This window comes from Saccoglossus kowalevskii, chromosome 22 (assembly GCF_978046115.1).
Source record: "Saccoglossus kowalevskii chromosome 22, keSacKowa6.1, whole genome shotgun sequence".
Lineage (NCBI taxonomy): Eukaryota > Metazoa > Hemichordata > Enteropneusta > Harrimaniidae > Saccoglossus > Saccoglossus kowalevskii.
The window spans coordinates 14,885,677-14,903,795 of record NC_140662.1 but is presented as its reverse complement, the minus strand read 5'-3'; the positions used below and the strand labels follow the sequence as shown (position 1 = coordinate 14,903,795).

Sequence of the window (18,119 nt, the reverse complement as noted above, 5' to 3'; positions counted from 1 at the left end):
CTTGCTATTCTTTCTTAGGCAGAATAGTTTGCACATTTTCAGAGGCTGGTACGAGATAGTTGAAAGATGATTGCAGTCTTATTTCCGTGGATTTTTTGTATTGCGAGTTGGAAACAGTGATGTTCGGTGCACTGCGACTCTGTTCGTTTTGAACGTTCTATTTACAGTTACAAATAAAATAGTTACATAGGTCAAGGTAACTGTGGACGCGATAACGCATAGGACAATGGACAATCTTTGAGGGTAAAAAAATCATAGAATCTCATAGAATTCACACTTTGAACGAGATCTCATCGATACAGGTGTCAAATTTAAAATATTGTGCTGTTGGTGGTGGTTTACCACGAGTGTATGGTTTTCCTTCTACGTGAGCAAATAGATTACGTGTTATTTCTGTGTTCTGTAAAGTCGTTTTTATTGCAGTTATTAAAATAACAATCCCGATTGTAGGAGCACCACACAGCGACTGTAGGAAACAATAATTGTATATACGGTATTTTATACACTAACAATTATTCATCGCATTCCTTTCTTTTATTTAAGAATTTGGGGTACAGTTGGATGTACTATGTCACGTGAAGGAATGGATGGGGAGTGGAAGTATGCTGAATGCCAATGTAATCACTTTGATAGTTTTTCTGTGTTAATGACAATGGGAAAGCCATTATTAGTAAGTTTATATTATAATGTATACATTGTCACACTAAGGTATTAAGTACTTTTACTACAAGTTTTGTAGGAAGTGTTATTATAAAGCTTATGGGCGTATAACTAGAGCAACATTTTGTTCAGCCCACGTTTCAGGACGCTCTGATCTGTTCGTTCATGATCTCCGTCGAACTTTTTAACGAATGAAAAGCACATTTGGAATTTATGCTCTATATGCAATATTGTTCTTGTTGGTACACATTTACATCTTACTGATCTTAGTTTTGTGGTTAATGCTTTTTAGAAAAAAAAAATCAGATTTAAATTCTGACGTAACATATTGCGACATATTATCATTAACTGTGATGCTTATATCTCGATTAATAGCCGTTTTTGGAAACTGCCGTCGGACCAATTACAACGATATGCTGTGTACTATCCGCTACTATGATCACGATGACGTTTATCGCACTGTGCATACCAAGGTGGGTTAATAAATTAGTTTTGTAGAGGAACTTGTATCCTTAGTTGTAAAATAGTCCGGCTGACAATTCTTATTACGATAATTTGTTACAACGAAAAAACAACGTTATACCAGAGCGTATACAATTTAACTACGAATAATTAATTATTATATAATAATTATTATACTAGTCTCACAAAAACGATAATTTAAACCTCCATATTCTTCGATAATATATATATTTTGTTTTTAGCTTCGAATCGGATTATTTTTTTGTTCTGCGCCACACTGTATGTTCACTTATCATATATCCTATATTGGTGATTTTTACTATTAATCCAGTTCAGAAAACGGTATGTAATTACAAACCAAAATTAAACTATGATATATATTATCATTATTAATTTTATTATAACTTATTTTAGTCCCTAGGACTAGAAAATATATATCTGCTTGTGAGTTATGTTGCTTGAAAAAATAATAAAACGATTATTGTAGTAATCCAGAACAAAAGTTACACAAGTAGTTTAATGTAGTTAATATTTACACATAATTTATCTATATTGTTGTATAGTTGCTTTGCCGACTAATCAATGTCTTGATGCACTACACGTTACTGGCGAATTCGATATGGATTTTGAATATGAGTATTCAGTTGTTTGCAAGAATGATGTATTTTACTTATAAGATGAATAAGGCAAGGTACAGAGTGTTTTAATTTCTGTATTCTAAAATGGTTATTCATATTACGACTGACATGCACTGAATAGCAGATACATTCTAAATCACGAAATAGGGTTTTGTTGATCACAGAATACCATTGCTTCTTCTGGCTGGCACAAAACTTTCATGAAACCAACATTTGACTAATATTTTAACACTATGTTGTTCTACCCATAGAGTGTGTTACTTTGTGTCTGGCTGGGTTATGCCATTGATTATCGTGTGCATTAGTTTCGGAATCAATGTATCTGCATATGAAACAACAAACAGGTAAATATTTTATGAAGATTGAACATTTTAATCGCAATAATGTGCAATTATTATTGTTTACACATAGCAAGAATTATGTAACGTGTTTGTGAGTTGATAATTTTATTCAAACGTGCGAATGTATCCTAACTGTTATATCTTCAACGTAACGGTGAAAGACAGACGCGCATTTAATGGCAGACAAATAGACATCGCTTTTCAGTATTTTCAAGAATACTTTAGGATATTTTACTAAAGGTGTTAAATCGTTAATCTATCACTATAATACATGTTTTGTTTAAACACATATATTGTAAGATTGAACTGTCATTTGATACAGACGTTGGATCGTTAGCAGTACTGGTGTCCCGGTATCTTCTGTTGGATTTTCAGCAGTGGCTATTTTAGTAAGTATTGACATGAATGAAGAATTTGTTGTCAACGGCTTATGTTTACATCTCACACTTTATTTTGACTATGCGCAGCGAGCGGACATATTAACGCAAAGGAATTACATTACTTGACAGAAGCAATAGCCTCAAGACAAAATGTATTGGAATTCCCTATGTTTCATTGATCACAATACATTATCATTTACAGGTGGCATCAGCTCTACTGTCTGTTGTGTACTATAAATTTACCATATTTTCCAAGGATGGTTGGGGCCTGGAGGAACATAAACTATGGTATGTGCTTCGCTTACTTGCAGTGTATGACATAATAGAGACATTAAGATGCGCATACGAGAACGGAACGAGAACGGATACGTCACCGCTTTGTGCATGACCTCCGCGCGAACCAATGACGTCATCGGTTGCCTGGTCGTACGGCAGTCGTTTTGAACGTGATAAAGGTGACTGACTCGTAGTTGATTTCCGAGAGCTTTTCTCGCTGTCAATTTTGATTGATTTTTACTGACATTGATAAAACGTTTTATATTAGAATGATTTTGTATATTTATGATAAAATAAGAAATATTGGATGCAGTTTAGCTGATATTTATACCCACTGAAAACGCATGACATTGTTCTGCTGAAAGACGTCGGCAAACAGGCCTGGGACTTCAGCTGAGAGTGGATGGAAATAGCGAGAGCTCTGTCAAATGTATGTGAACTAACTACTAATTCTGATTCCGGACGTGAAATGACATAACAAATTTTATTGGATATTATGGTTGCCCAATGATAGACGGATTGACATGGTTCTGGTTTCAGTTACGTTCCCGTTGTGGACGCTTGTACTTAATCGTTTTCTGACACCCGGGAACGTAACGCAAACGAAATTAGAACATCACGTTACGTTCTCGTTACGTACGCAAATCTTAAACTCTCTAGTACCGAGGCAATGTCGAGCTGAACGAGACTGAGGGGTGTTAGCTACTTATACACTGAATGATTTAATTTGAATTACTATGCAAGGTCAACATAATTCTCCAAAAACACATCATTCTCTAATTTCCCTGTTGACACTGACAATTCAAATGCCAGGACCTGCTTTGTGACGTCACTGCCTAAAATAACCCCTCCCTCTCAACACACCGATAGTTTCAGGCCAGCTGCTTTAAAGTTTGTAGTGGAGAATTATGGCCAATAACATCATAGCTAGTCTATATTAATGCGAACAAATCAGTAGCTATAACGTAGTCATTGATTAGCTACTTACACCGCCAATCACCTGGCCGTTGTATAATATTAATAATAAAACTCACAACATCGTCATTTGAGACGAAGAGTCAATCTTGCGTGTAGAATCGACTTGAAATCAATATGGCACTGTCAGGGAATTATGCATTGTGGTATTTCACAATAGGTCTGTAATTTAATTAATACAAATATTTCTCAATACCTTTTACAGGGAAGAGATACGATCTATGATGCTTCTCACATTAGTGTTTGCTGTTTGTCGTATAGTGTACTTCGTCAATGGAAACGGAAGTTATAGATATATATTTGCTGCAGCTGTGTTTATCGAGGTATTTGCTATGATATTTTAATTGTAAAAAAATTGTCCATAGAAAATGAAATATTTTTTCATTTACGCTGTGGTCCAATCCCGAGTACGAAAAAAATCGAATACGTCCGATTTCGGTTCTGATGTAGTGACGTGAACATTTTACACCTACATGTTCACAATGAAATCCAACAGTTAGCCAAACGACCAGTCATTGATTCAGTGTTCACCGTGATTGGCGTTTCCGTAAGTTCGTGTTTGATCTAGATGAAGTCAACGGCAAAGTATAGTCATTATGTAGAATATCAGGTACCCTTATTTTGACTGGCATTCCACGTCATCGAGGTATATTCATTATGTGGTTTTAGCCACTGAGATTTATGGAATACATTTCAGGTAATTCAAGTATATCATAAATGGCACTAGCTGCTACGAATGTATTGGAAACTGTATTAATTCTTCATAGGGAGATACAAGGGTGTGTCCACATTTTATGGAATGAAGGCATGTTGGTTTAAATGGCATAGACAGGGATACGGGCAGGGGTTCTATAATTATAACAAACAAATAGCCTCTTATGCGTTCAACTATGCGCCACCCACTTATCACTTAGAAAACATAACGCGTGTACGTTACGCACATTTTGTTACATCCCGAATTGTTATAATATTAACGTCTCTTTTTTTTCAGGGTTCAGTTGTGATATTATGCTACTTTTTCACCCGCAGTGAAGTAGGTTATTAATAACATATTCATATTTTCTTGAAGTGTTCGTAGTCTTTTACAAATATAAATGATTATGAGCTAAATTAAAAAAAAAGTCAGACACCTTCAATATGCGATGCATCAACTGAGTATAATAGTTGTAGTGCGACTTTTGTATCCAGGTACTTAGAGGTATAGACATAAAGGTGTTTTCGAATGACGTCGACTATAAATATGCCTGGAGCGAATTCCAGACAATTGAAGCAGCAAGATGGGCTATACGTAAAGAAAACAGTGTGCATATGAAAACAATACAGAGATTAAAAGACGAAGCAAAACTAAGGAAGTCGGTGGCAGCAGCAACAACATCCAATGTAATAACTACAATATTTACTGAGGTGAATTCAACTTTTTGTTATTAACCAAGTACCTCTAATACGCTTCCCAAGGTTCGATATGTAACACCGGATATCACAGGGAAAAGATGGCTAACCCAGAATGCACTCAGATTATATTACCAATGCAATATGTGACGCTTGGTATGCATCGAAGTATGCATGCATTGTGGAATCGAATATACAGTTGTGTTATATCGGCGTAAAAATAGTAGTAAACGTATGCAACCAGTAAATTGTTGCTTTGTGACGTTATTATTTGAAAGAACAATTAATAAGTAAGTTTACAGTAACATCACAGGCTAATAAGATAGCTGACATTTGTATTTTTTCTAAGTGACGACGACGAACATAAAACAGATCAATATTGTACCATTAAGTAAGTTTTCTCTCCTGATTGTTATTCCAGGCAAAAAGAATAGAACATGAAACACATTATACCAGAAGAAACCAGTATGATGAAAATAACGTCGACGATTATGATATATAAATGTATTCAAACATAACATTAACGTTATGCAGATTATTGCGCATAATTTAACGAGCATTGTCACAAGAGGCCGCCGAGATCATTAGATCCACGGGACTATTTACGTCATCTGTTCCAAACACCATGCTCAAGGAACAGCATATGCTGGGAATGGAAGAGAATTGAATATTATTTGCGTGTCTATTTCGTTCCCAATGAGATTTCGATTGCCATTTCCGTCTAAGGTACATTGGCGACGACCGAAACAGGTGTGATACATAACTATTTTACATGACTGGCCAGTATTAGCATAAATACAACATTGAACTTGAATTCTCCAATCGTGGTGTGTTGAGTCATATGCACAAATGTTAATTATGTAATTTTATGCAGAAAATATTTGAATATTTTTGAGATGTGTATAACAAATATATTTATCTTTTTTCCCCTTATGTGTCAAAAATCCCTAGATTTGTGCTAAAAGTTATGAACATTTATGTTTTTAAATTTTACATTTATGAGGTAATTAATGTTGTAATTTGTTCCCAACACCTCGACAATTTCTGATTAATTTGAATATTTCAGTTGTTCTGCGTGTGTAATCCAAGTTGTTTTAATTTTACCGGATGTGTTTTACTCGTGCTGTGAAGTATCTGTTTCTGTCAAATATTAATATTAATTATTAACAATTTGCACAGACATACATACACTATTATATGACATTAATTAAAACGTTCTGATAAACTGTTGGGCTGTTGGCCACGTGATGGAATACTAGTATGCAACAAAACACAAAGAGTATGTGTATTTGTGTATTTTTTTTAAAAATATATGTGAGTTTATCGGTTTATGTTCTGTTATTTTGCATTACAATAAATAGTACGAGTTAAAAACAAATACATCTGTCACCGTAACGCCATAAGTTAGAGCGTGCCCTAATTTGTCCGGCGTTTTACAGGGTATTTTCATCCTACTATATAAGGAAATGCGAATTCTAAATATGGAATGATTATGCGCGTAATCGTCCTCTAATAAAACAAACTTGGCTGCCACCAGTAACTCAAACTATGTGATTCTGTTCTAAACTAAAATTCCCTTGATGTATCTATGGAAGAAAAAGATTTATAATAATGTAATTACAAAAATACCTGAAAGTGTGCACTCAGACAGTACGCCGTCGCATCGACCTGCGCTGCGCGTCGGTCGATACTCCAGCTGTAATGTCTTCGAGCATACCTTGAGCATATTTTGCATTATTTTGCCCTTCTTCAAACATGTAGTTTCCGGGGGTAAAGTACAGCAAACTCAGAGCACTGTATCTGCTTTTGGTCACAGAACTTCATCGCGATGAAGCGCGATGAAGAAGTAACCCAAAGGTCGGTTTAAATTTCAGAAATCTATCGACCTCACGAAAAAAAAATTGACAAACCCAGGACAGAACGTTTTCCCGCATGTGAAAACAGTTGAATAGTTAACGCATGATGCGTTAAACTGATGATTCTGTTTCCAACAAATTCAAAGGAAATATCTGCATAATTGCAGCCATAGTTAACGACAGCTTAGTTTTGAGGGCAAGTTTGTCATGCTCGAATTGTGTATTGCAACAATTTCATTCAATGCGATGATTCAACAAACTTACAATGTTACCATGAATGGGCAAGATACCACACAACAGCCTGACATATTTAATCTTGGTATAAAATGTAAACGTAAAAGTCATCTACGCTACGTATATTCTGATCTACACTCAAGTTTGAATTCGATGTGGGAATGATTGCCCATATTCGCACCTCCCAGCTAACCACACTCTTATTGGCTCGTTATTAGGAATTAGGTCAAAGAGCTAGGGGTGTTTGTATATTTCTCATCTGAGACAAAACGGTTTGCTGTCATTTTAATTGCCCCAATATGTCCGATTCATCAGGACTTGTGTGCAGCAGACGTTGGGTACGCGCTCAGACAAGTAATGACAATTTTAAATTTTTCCTCGATTTACTTGGCTAGTACACTTCTTACCCTGATGTATCATATTGTCAAAGGCTTTTTAATACCTAATCGGCAAAATTCAATAATATAAGCCCTGCTTTGTTGTAAACATGGCGACGTGATCTATTCTAGAAAAACTCTAAGTCACTCTCTTGTTTCTCAATGTGTGTGTTACTCGCCATTCGGCAAAACGTGGGCCACCAGTGTAGCCGAGACAACGTTCGCCGATTGACGCCTCTGAACAATAGCGCTGCCCGTCTGTTTATTAGTTGTCGGAAGTACGCGTTAAACGGCTGGAAACAATCAACTCGTACTGTATCACTAAGAGCTTTACTTTACAAGTCTAGGAGAGTTGTGTATACTGTAGATGTGATTTATAGCGACAGTGCAGGTCTGCTTAACACAATACAGCGAACGTTCAGTAGTGTAAAACAGATCACATTCAGGAACATCGTATTCACAATCTCAAGCTCCGTAAAAACTAAAAAATACAGACGAATACAAATATGAATAACGTCCAGCAACACTTATTTTATAATTAAGATGAGCTTAAAATGTCGAACAATTCAATAAATGATCGTTTGTTCTATCTGCTCAAACATCGAAAAAAATATAAATAAACGGATACACTGGGAGCACATATTTACCTACATGGCGACCTTTGGGATAATCGGAAATATTCGAAATACAAAGTAACCGACAAGAACTGATTCCATGTCCCGCATCATCAAACGGCGATAATGCAAAAGGACATGTTACATGCAAAGACCAAATTTGTAACGAGTATAGGTATCGAATCCACAATACAAAGTAAACATTACACAACGAGTCTACAAACGCCTAAAATTCATGAAACCAAATAAAATATTTTCAACACGAAATTGCACATCACCAAGAAGGTGAAGCCATTCTGTTTGTTTTGAAAAACTCCTCACATCCTAAGACAGAAGTATTCACTAGTGGGTGGCAGCCACACATACCGCTCCCAAAAATCAACAACTGTCAGACCAATCGCGTTGTTCGACAAGAGTGTACACTTCGATGAGAGTACTACAACAGGTGCTGGTTTGTGGAGAAACAATGCTTGAATACAAGAATAATATTATCATAAACAATGCCTAAGCATCAAGTAACAGTGCCACCTGCAGTCAATAAGTTTAATTGAGAAGAAAGAAGGCCTTTGTTATTTCTGACAGCAGCAATGATAGCTATCAAGATATATGCAGAAAGATAAATGTGTTCTTGCACCGTGTCCCATATGCAGGTGTATTTTTTTTCTAACTTGAAGTTGAAAACTTCCGGTCATCAGGTCTGTCCTGCTAGTTTGTGTAGCTTTCCCTTTTTCGATTTTGAATTCTGAATATATACTGACAATCCCGCCACAGTACATGGTTAATAAATAGTAATCATCGACTCCAGGCACAATCAACAAAATAGTTTCAATTATAGTCTGCTTTTTTCACAGATATTGTTGATGAGAATTTTGTTTATATACCTTTGGAAAAAATATCCTATTTTGAAAAGTTCTTTGTCATAAATCAAAAAATTATTCGTACAACTCGTCGCACCAACATAATGATGTCAACTTCAAATCCAACACAAACAAGAGTATATAAAACAGCTTGATAACCTAATACCCATGCGTAAAGCATATGACTGCAGAATATAATGATACTTCCCCTGAAGTAAGTAATCACTGCCATATAATGTATTTACGCATTTTAAGCACAGTGCATAAACATGTAGTGCGAGTTACCTCAGTTTCGTTGCGGGGTGAATTGCGATTACGACTGCCTCCTATACTGGTATAGAATCATGTAATTTATCACAAAAATATTGTATTAAATCCAAACGAGGTGGGTATTTCTTTACAAGCTTTAACATCCCACCGACTGAATTTTACATCAGTGACAATTTTGCATAAAGTAGTTACTTGTATGGGGAAAATGGTAATCGTCATTGCTAAGGTACATTGTACGTTATCGCTGCCACTGTTAGTGTAAGAGTAAATACACTCTTGTGCCTTTTTGAATGAAACAAAATTAAAGAAAGTGTTTATCTAATCGTCAATAGACATTTTAATCTTCAAAACTGTGTACTGGAATTACAGTATGGTTTGCTGGACAAGTTCACAGCACTGAATACATAGTCTTTCACATCAGGCAGACATGTTGAATAAAATCCCAAAGCATACCGCTTACTAGTCATGACGACAAGTGAAAAGGAATGGAGCTTGTAATTTCAATTAGTTATTACACGATTAACATGCGCAAATATTGGCAAGACCACCTTGGGCGTTTCTTTAAGAAACAGTTCGCAGGGTCATTCGTCTTTGCATGGTCTTCAAAGCGTCAGGTTTATGTAGATTTCAGGTTGGTGTTGTAGCAGCGCGTTTCACGATGCTTGTCTACTGCCGAGAAGATGATAGTCTACTTCGACCTTGCCCTCATCTTCCTTCTTTTGCGCTTCAGTCTAAAAATAGGTAAACGCATTTAATAATTTTACATTTTTCCAAAAACTTGCATCCCCAAGCAACTAACGCAATTGCTTTCATGACGTTGTGATTATACACATTCAGCAATAGACTACTACACACATGAAAAGCCTAACATAATGAACATAGCAAAAGAACATCACCCACATCCACTTACAACATGCACAAAACATCAGTGTTGAAAAAGAAAAAAATAGAATGTAGGCGGTCAGAACAAATCTGGATATCACTTCATCTTGATCGGCCAATTTGCACATCACTGTAGTACGCATTACATAGAACCAATTGAAACTCTTGTTCAACCATAATACATTTTAAACATTTACTATTACTCGCCTTCGCATACGTTTCTTCCTCCACTGAGAAAAGAAACAGAACAAAATATAAATTACGGTTACAAGTGGTATTTAAATCAGGCATAAACCATACACATGATATATATATACGAGAGGCCTAACATATTACTGGAAATCAGAACTGATGTACAAAGAGTAAGATTCGGGGATTTTTTAAAACAAGGGAACAGGGGCACAGCGCCCTCATGCCATGGCCATGTGCCCCCTTACCCTGAGGAGCAAATCCTCTGGCAACCATAACATTCTGATTGACCAGAGATTACACGTCTTCAACTGACCTGTCTGATAGTAATGTTGGCCCCATGGAAGACATAGAATGCTTCATTTTAACTTAAAATTATCAAAAACTCCACACCCTAGTAGGGAGAACCCTATCTCCCCCACTTGGTGACGCCGCTGAATTGCAGTGCTCTTGCATTTTTTCTAGAAAAAACCTGAACCTGCACATAATTTTCCATTGGAGAGGTTTTTCCTTGTCATGGAGTTATTTATCTAAAAATACTAGTAATTTGTGCATATATATTGCCATAGCCTACCATGCGACCTGAATAACGCAACCTAGCACACAAGACAAGGATAAAACAAATCATCTACATTAGTGAAGGGAAACTATGTGCACAAAGTATATGCACAACTTTTTTCTAAATGATGTCACTCTATAAAACCAAAGATGCTAACCAGATTTTAGTATCCAAATCACAGTTCACGATAATTGGTATATAAATTTACTGAACAATTTAGCTAAAACCATTGCAGTGTTTAATTTCAGAGAACTAATTTGAATTGAATGAACTGAATGCATTTACAGTGCCAAAACTGATAAAAAGACTACTAGAAATAAGAAAGTACGCATGCCTTTATTACAAACGTACTCTCTGCAGCTAAAAGCTTTTAACAGATTGCCAGTATACAAATTATATGACAAGTTTAATAAAAGGCTAAAATGTCCAAACACCTAAAAAATATACCTAAATGAAGTCCACGTTCTTTTTTTGTTTACAGCTACGCTAAATGAGATTGTTAACGAGTTGCCATGGTGTGTTTATGGTTTCACAGAGGTCACATTCGTAAGAGACATTATCCTGGGAACAATATTTTTCTCCAATATAACATTCTACAGTTGTAAAATGCGTATACTTTATACCGCACGAAAAAGCACGAAGCCAAAACGCACAACACCAAGGAGTGTTTAAGTCCACCTAGTGTATTTTGACAAACCCAACTCAGATATCGAGCATGCACCACTCTAATTTGAAAAGACTTTTTCTCAAAAAATATAAAATTACCTTCGCCCTCATGTTTATCGTAAGAATCTAAAAGAAATAAAGAAGACGTTTATGTTAGTGGAATAAGTGGATGGTGTCCCAAAGCACTGGATTCGATTCAATTCAGGAGCAGATTGAAAACACAACTTACATAGTCGAAATGGACGACACGAAAGGATCGAACACCCGGATGTAAGCTCACCTATGACCTCGGCCTCGAACACGAGTGGATGAATGAAATAGTACACACTTTGTGATCATCAGTGTGAATTATTTTCTTTCGAAATTTTTTTATCATTATCAATTGACATGTTTTTCTAAATGAAAAAAAGTATGTGACAGTAATGTTTTCTGTACACCTAATATTTACTGATAATTGACATAAAACTGTTACTTCTACTTTTTTGTGATTTTAGAATAAATTTACATGGTAATGCATAACATTCAGACCAGTATGGAGTGGGTCGAAGAACCTCAAAAATACTGTAAAATACTTTATCTTCGCTTAGAATTAATTTTCGCTATTTTCGCTGAAGGATTGAGTGAAAACAAAATTCAGCGAATATACCTGTTTTCTAATATTTTACATTTAACTTAGTAAAAATTAGTTAAAATAAATTCCATACTTAACACCCAAATAGTCTTTTCAGTGTAAAATAATTCCAGCTATTTTACACTAATAGGAAGGATCACATAGCCATATCATATTGTCATAATTACCATATTTATTGCGCATTCAAAAAATAATCTGTCAAAAATTGAAAATTAAAAAAAAGACAAACAAAAAAATATCTTGCATTTACTAGCTTGCTAGGCTGTAGTAAAACATACACCGAGATATAGTTTTCACTGAAAATAACATTTTGAAATTTATATGATCATTATTTAATAACATATCAACATGATATTACATATATGTTCCACATTTAAACATTTCCCCTTCCAACAAAAAACATGTTTCTGACAAGCTTGTTATTATGCTTTACATGTATAGCATATGTGGAATATTTTACAGGTACACAAAATTGTAAGGAAACCTTTTTGTTACCTGATGCACTGATGCTAATTACAAACATATTTTGTCAGTATATTTCATTACCTTCCTAAAAACATGGATTTAAATTTTTTATATATATACACAAACGTCTGTTTTTGTTTCTCTTCTCCTAAACTGTTTTTATTGTGGCCCCTATAGTACATTTTAACACAATGAGCAGGCCACGATTAAAGCATGGCTACTGTCGGACACCATACGCAGTATTACACATAGTGGTGGCATGTCCGTTCGTTGAGAATAGATCGGGATAGATTTTAACATCGAAGTTGTGAAGTATCTGTTTCGATCTAATATAATAATTGTTTTCATTGGATTTTGAAATTTATTAATTATTTCACTTGAATATTTATTAACAATTTTCTCAGATATTATACATACAATATTTAATAAAACGTTCTGATAAACTGTTGGGCCGTTTGCCGCGTGATGCAATACTAGTATGCAGAAAAACACAAAGAGTACAGTATATTTGTGTAATTTGTTAAAAAATATATGTGAGTTGATTGGAGTATGTTCTGTTACTTTGCATTACAATAAATAGTATAATTGCAGCCTTAGCTCACTACTGCTTTGTTTTCAGTGCAAGTTTCTCATACTCGAGTTGTATATTGCAACAATTTCATTTAATGCGATGATTCAACGTACACACATTTTTACCATGAATGGGCAAGATAAATGTCATCACACTGCAGTCCGACATATTTAATCTTCAAGTTGATATATAATGTAAACGTAGAAAGTCATCTTTGCTACGTGATCTACACTTGATCTAAACTCAAGTTGAATTTGAAGTAGAAATGATTACTCATATTCGTACCGCACGGCTAACCACACTCTTATTGGCTCGTTATTATGAAATGGGTCAAAGAGCTAGGGGTGTTCGTATATTTCTCATCTGAGGCCAAACGGTTTGCTGTCATTTTAATTTCCCCAATAAGTCCGGATCATCAGGAATTATGTGCAGCAGACTGTGTACGCGTTAAAAGGTTGGAAGCAATTAACTCATACTGTAAGTCTGCAAGAATGTTGTGATTTATTGCGACAGTGCAGGACTGGTTAACACAATACAGCAAACGAGCAGTAGGGTAAAACAGATCACATTCATGAACATCGTATTCACAATCTCAAGCTCCGTAAAAACTCAAAAATACAGACGAATACAAATATGAAATACGTCCAGCAACACTATTATTTTATAATTAAGGTAATTTACAAATGATCGTTTGTTCGATCTGCTCAAACATCGATAACAAAATAAATAGTAATAAATAAACGGATACACTATGAGCACATATTTACCTAAATGGCGACAACTAAAGCCTTGGGATAATCGGAAATATTCGAAATTCAAAGTGACATGACAAGAACTGCTTCCATGCTCTGCATCATCAAACAGACATGACGCGTATGGAAACAAAAGAACATGTCACATGCAAAGCCCAATTTGTAATGAGTAAAAGTATCGAATCTGCAATACAAAGTAAATATTACTGTCAATACAAATCCTCAAACACAACGAGTCTACAAACGCCTAAAATTCATAAAATCAAAGGAAATATTTTCAACACGAAATGGAACATCACCGAGAAGGCGAAGCCATTCTGTTTGTTTGTTTTGAAAGACACTCCTCACATCCTAAGACACGAGAGGGCGGCAGCCACACATTCCACTCCCAAAAATCAACAACTGCCACCCCAATCGCGTTGTTCAACAAGAGTGTACACTTCGATGAGAGTACTACAATAACAGATGTTGTTTTGTGGAGCAACAATGCTTGGATATAAGAATAATATTATCATAAACAATGTCTAAACATCAAGTAACAGCGCCACCTGCAGTCAACAAGTTTAATTGAGAATAAAGAGAAGGCCTTTGTCCGCAATGCTCATATATTTACAATGAAGCACGATATGGATATGGATTTGTAACTTGCATCTTACTCGTAATTAAGCATGCATGCACGAGTGCTTGCATTTAACAACCCGTAGATGTACATGGCTACTGATATCCCACTGGGAGTGACTGAGTCTTGAGAATTGATTTCATCCCTCTCAAAAAGTGCGCTTTACTTCAGTCACCACGTATAGGTGTCAAATTTTAAATTCTGTGCTGTTGGTGGTTAGAAGTTAATATTTACCGCGAGTGTATATTTTTTTTTCTAATTGAGCAAAGAGATTACATGCACTTTCTGTGTTCTGTAAAGTCGTTTTATTGCATGTATTCAAACGTTAATCACTGTTTGTTAGAATAATAATCACTCTTGTAGTAGCATCACACAGCGACTGTGGGAACATTAATGATATATATTATATATTTAGGGTATTTTATACACTAACAATTATTCATTACATCATTTTATTCAAGAATCTGGGGTACAGTAGGTTGTACTATGTTACGGGAAGGAATGGATGAGGAGTGGAAGTATGCTGAATGCCAATGTAATCACTTTGATAGTTGTTCTGTGTTAATGACAATGGGAAAGCCATTATTAGTAAGTTTATATTATAATGTATACATTGTCATACTCAGTTATCAGGTACGTAATACAGAATAATATATGGGCATTGTTTAGTCAATGTGTGTGTTGGCGCGATATTTTCGTTATTGTTTTAATTTTGCCTTGCAAGATTTACCTACATTTTCATATGACAGTAATCAACCAATGGTGATATAACAGCGGCCCATGCAACTAGGTTGACGATTGACATCCATCCGGCTAGAAGCCTTATTTTTTCAAGTGTTGCCATGGTAATGATAGAACACCTTTTGTTTTTGAAACATAGACAAACAGACAAGAAATATATTAACACCACTGTTTTAGCCAGTGGCGTCAACGCAAAAACAAATCAAGTTTTCAGTCTTTGTCGTTTAAACAGCAGGACAGAACTGTTTTTTCAAATTAGTCCATATTTTTAGCGTACAGGTGTGACTTGCCTGTCAAATTTGCCCAGCAATTGTTCCCGTCAGCCCCATAACAATCACTGGAAAGTTAAAAAGCAGTTCCCGGCGAAACGTTATCCCAATTTCAAGGTCAAATTCATCGGCAATGAAAACGAAAGATATGAAAAAATCAAATAGTAACGTTGAGCCAAGACTCAAGCTGATGTGAGTAAGATATTCACGAAGTTTTTACTCCAAGATTTGTAGGAGAAGTGATTGTAAGGGCAATCTTAGCAGAATGGTTCGCCAATAATAAATGTTCAAACTGTATGTAAAGCTTCTTAGCGTTTGACTAGAGCAACCTTTTCAGCCTATGTTTTATGACACTCTGAACTATTCGTTCACGATCTCCGTTGGTATAAAACCTTTTCAATCAATGAATATGCCCTATGTGCAATATTTGTCTTGTATGTGGGTGCACATTTTTTTTTATTATTTATTTATTTATTTTATTTCACCAGAATGACCATTATAACAGAACTCATAAACAAAACTGATCTTACTCAACTGATCTTAGTTTTGAAGGAAAATGCCTTTTAGAAACATTTTTCAAATTTGAATTCTGACGTAAAGTGTTCCGACATGTTACCAATAACTGCGATGTTCTGCTCTCACTTTTATATTCATGGCGTGTAATTTTTTATAGAAAATTAATAAAGTCATGCTTATATCTCAATTGATAACCTTTTTTGGAAATTGCCGTTGGTACAGTTACATTGATAAGCTGTGTACTATCCGCTAATATGATCACGATGACGTTTAGGTAGGTTGATACATAACAGGGTTTTGAGAAGGGACGTGTATTCTTAGTGGTAATTTAGTCCTGTGACTCTACTAAGTACGATAATTTGTTTAAAATAAAATAAAACGTTATACCAAAATCTATATATACATTAGCAAATATTAATTCATTATGAAAATATTTATTATACGTGTCTCACAAAAACGATAATTTAAACCCCCATATGTTGATATATATTATAATATTTTCCATATTTTGTTTTTAGCTGGGAATCGGATTATTATTTTGTTCTGCGCCACACTGTATGTTCACTTATCATATATCCTATATTGGTAATCTTTACTATTAATCCAGTTCAAAACGCGGTGAGTGACTACAAACCAAAATTAAACGATGATATATATTGTGAGAATTATTAATTGTATTATAATTTATTTTAGTCGCTAGTACTAGTATTTATAGAAGTTTCGTCTGCTCGTGAATTATGGTTCTAGAAAAAAATGGTTATTGTAATAATCCAGAATAAAATAGTTTAATTGATGTTTACACATAATCTATATTGTTGTATAGTTGCCCTGCCGACTGATCGCTGTCTTGATGTAATATACGTCACTGGCGAATTCAATATGGATGCTGAATATGAGTATTCAGCTGTTTGCAAGAATGATGTATTTTACTTTAACATGAATATGGCAAGGTACAACATCTGTTTTTATTTCTGCATTTTATGGTTATTCCTATTGCGACTGACATGCACTGATTAGCAGATACATTATGAATCACAAAATAGGCGATGGAATGAAATCAACACTTATATATAATATTTTAACACTGTCGTTCTACCCATAGAGTACACTACTTTGTGTCTAGCTGGATGTTGCCATTAATTATCGTGTGCATTAGTTTCAGAATCAATGTATCTGCATATGAAACAACAAACAGGTATTTTTTTTATAAAGATTGAAACGTTTTATTCGCACTAATATTCAATTATTATTACTTACACATAGCAGGAATGATGTAACTTGTTTTTGAGTTGATGATTTCATTCAAACATGCAAATGTATTCTCACTGTTATATCTACAACGTAACGGTGAAAGACAGACGCGCATTTATTGGCAGTCAAATAGACATCGCTTTTCAGTATTTTCAAGAATACTTTAGGATATTTTACTAAAGTGTGAAATCGTTTATCTATTACTAGAACACGTGTTTTCTTTAAACACATATTGGTGTAACGTTATCTTCTGTTGGATTTTCAGCAGTGGCCATTTTAGTAAGTATCGACATGAATGAATTTGAATTTATTGTCAACGGCTTATGATCATTTATGATCATGATTTATTTTGACTATGCGCAGCGAGCGGACATGTTAACGCAAAGGAATGTCATTACTTGACAGAAGCAATAGCCTCAAGACAAAAAGTATTGGAATTCCCTATGTTTCATTGATCACAATACATTATCATTTACAGGTGGCATCAGCTCTACTGTCTGTTGTGTACTATCAATTTACCATATTTTCCAAGAATGTTTGGGGCCTGGGGGAACATATGTGCTTAGCTTACTTGTAGTAACATGTGACATATAGTACAGAAGCAATGTACAGCAAAGCTATCATAAGTGTGGGACCACGGGACAGAAGGGTGTTAGTTACACTATATGATTTAATTTGA

At 35.0% G+C, this 18,119-nt stretch overlaps 1 long non-coding RNA gene across 1 annotated transcript; it reads right to left on the bottom strand.

The window, feature by feature from the left end:
• Positions 1-9,642: 9,642 nt before the first annotated feature.
• Positions 9,643-11,939, bottom strand: LOC146729033 (uncharacterized). The gene is made up of 4 exons (XR_014928240.1): positions 11,855-11,939; positions 11,725-11,751; positions 10,419-10,441; positions 9,643-10,060 (listed from the first exon to the last, which is right to left on the bottom strand). It is a non-coding gene; the product is annotated as an uncharacterized LOC146729033 (long non-coding RNA).
• Between the last annotated feature and the right edge of the window lie 6,180 nt (positions 11,940-18,119).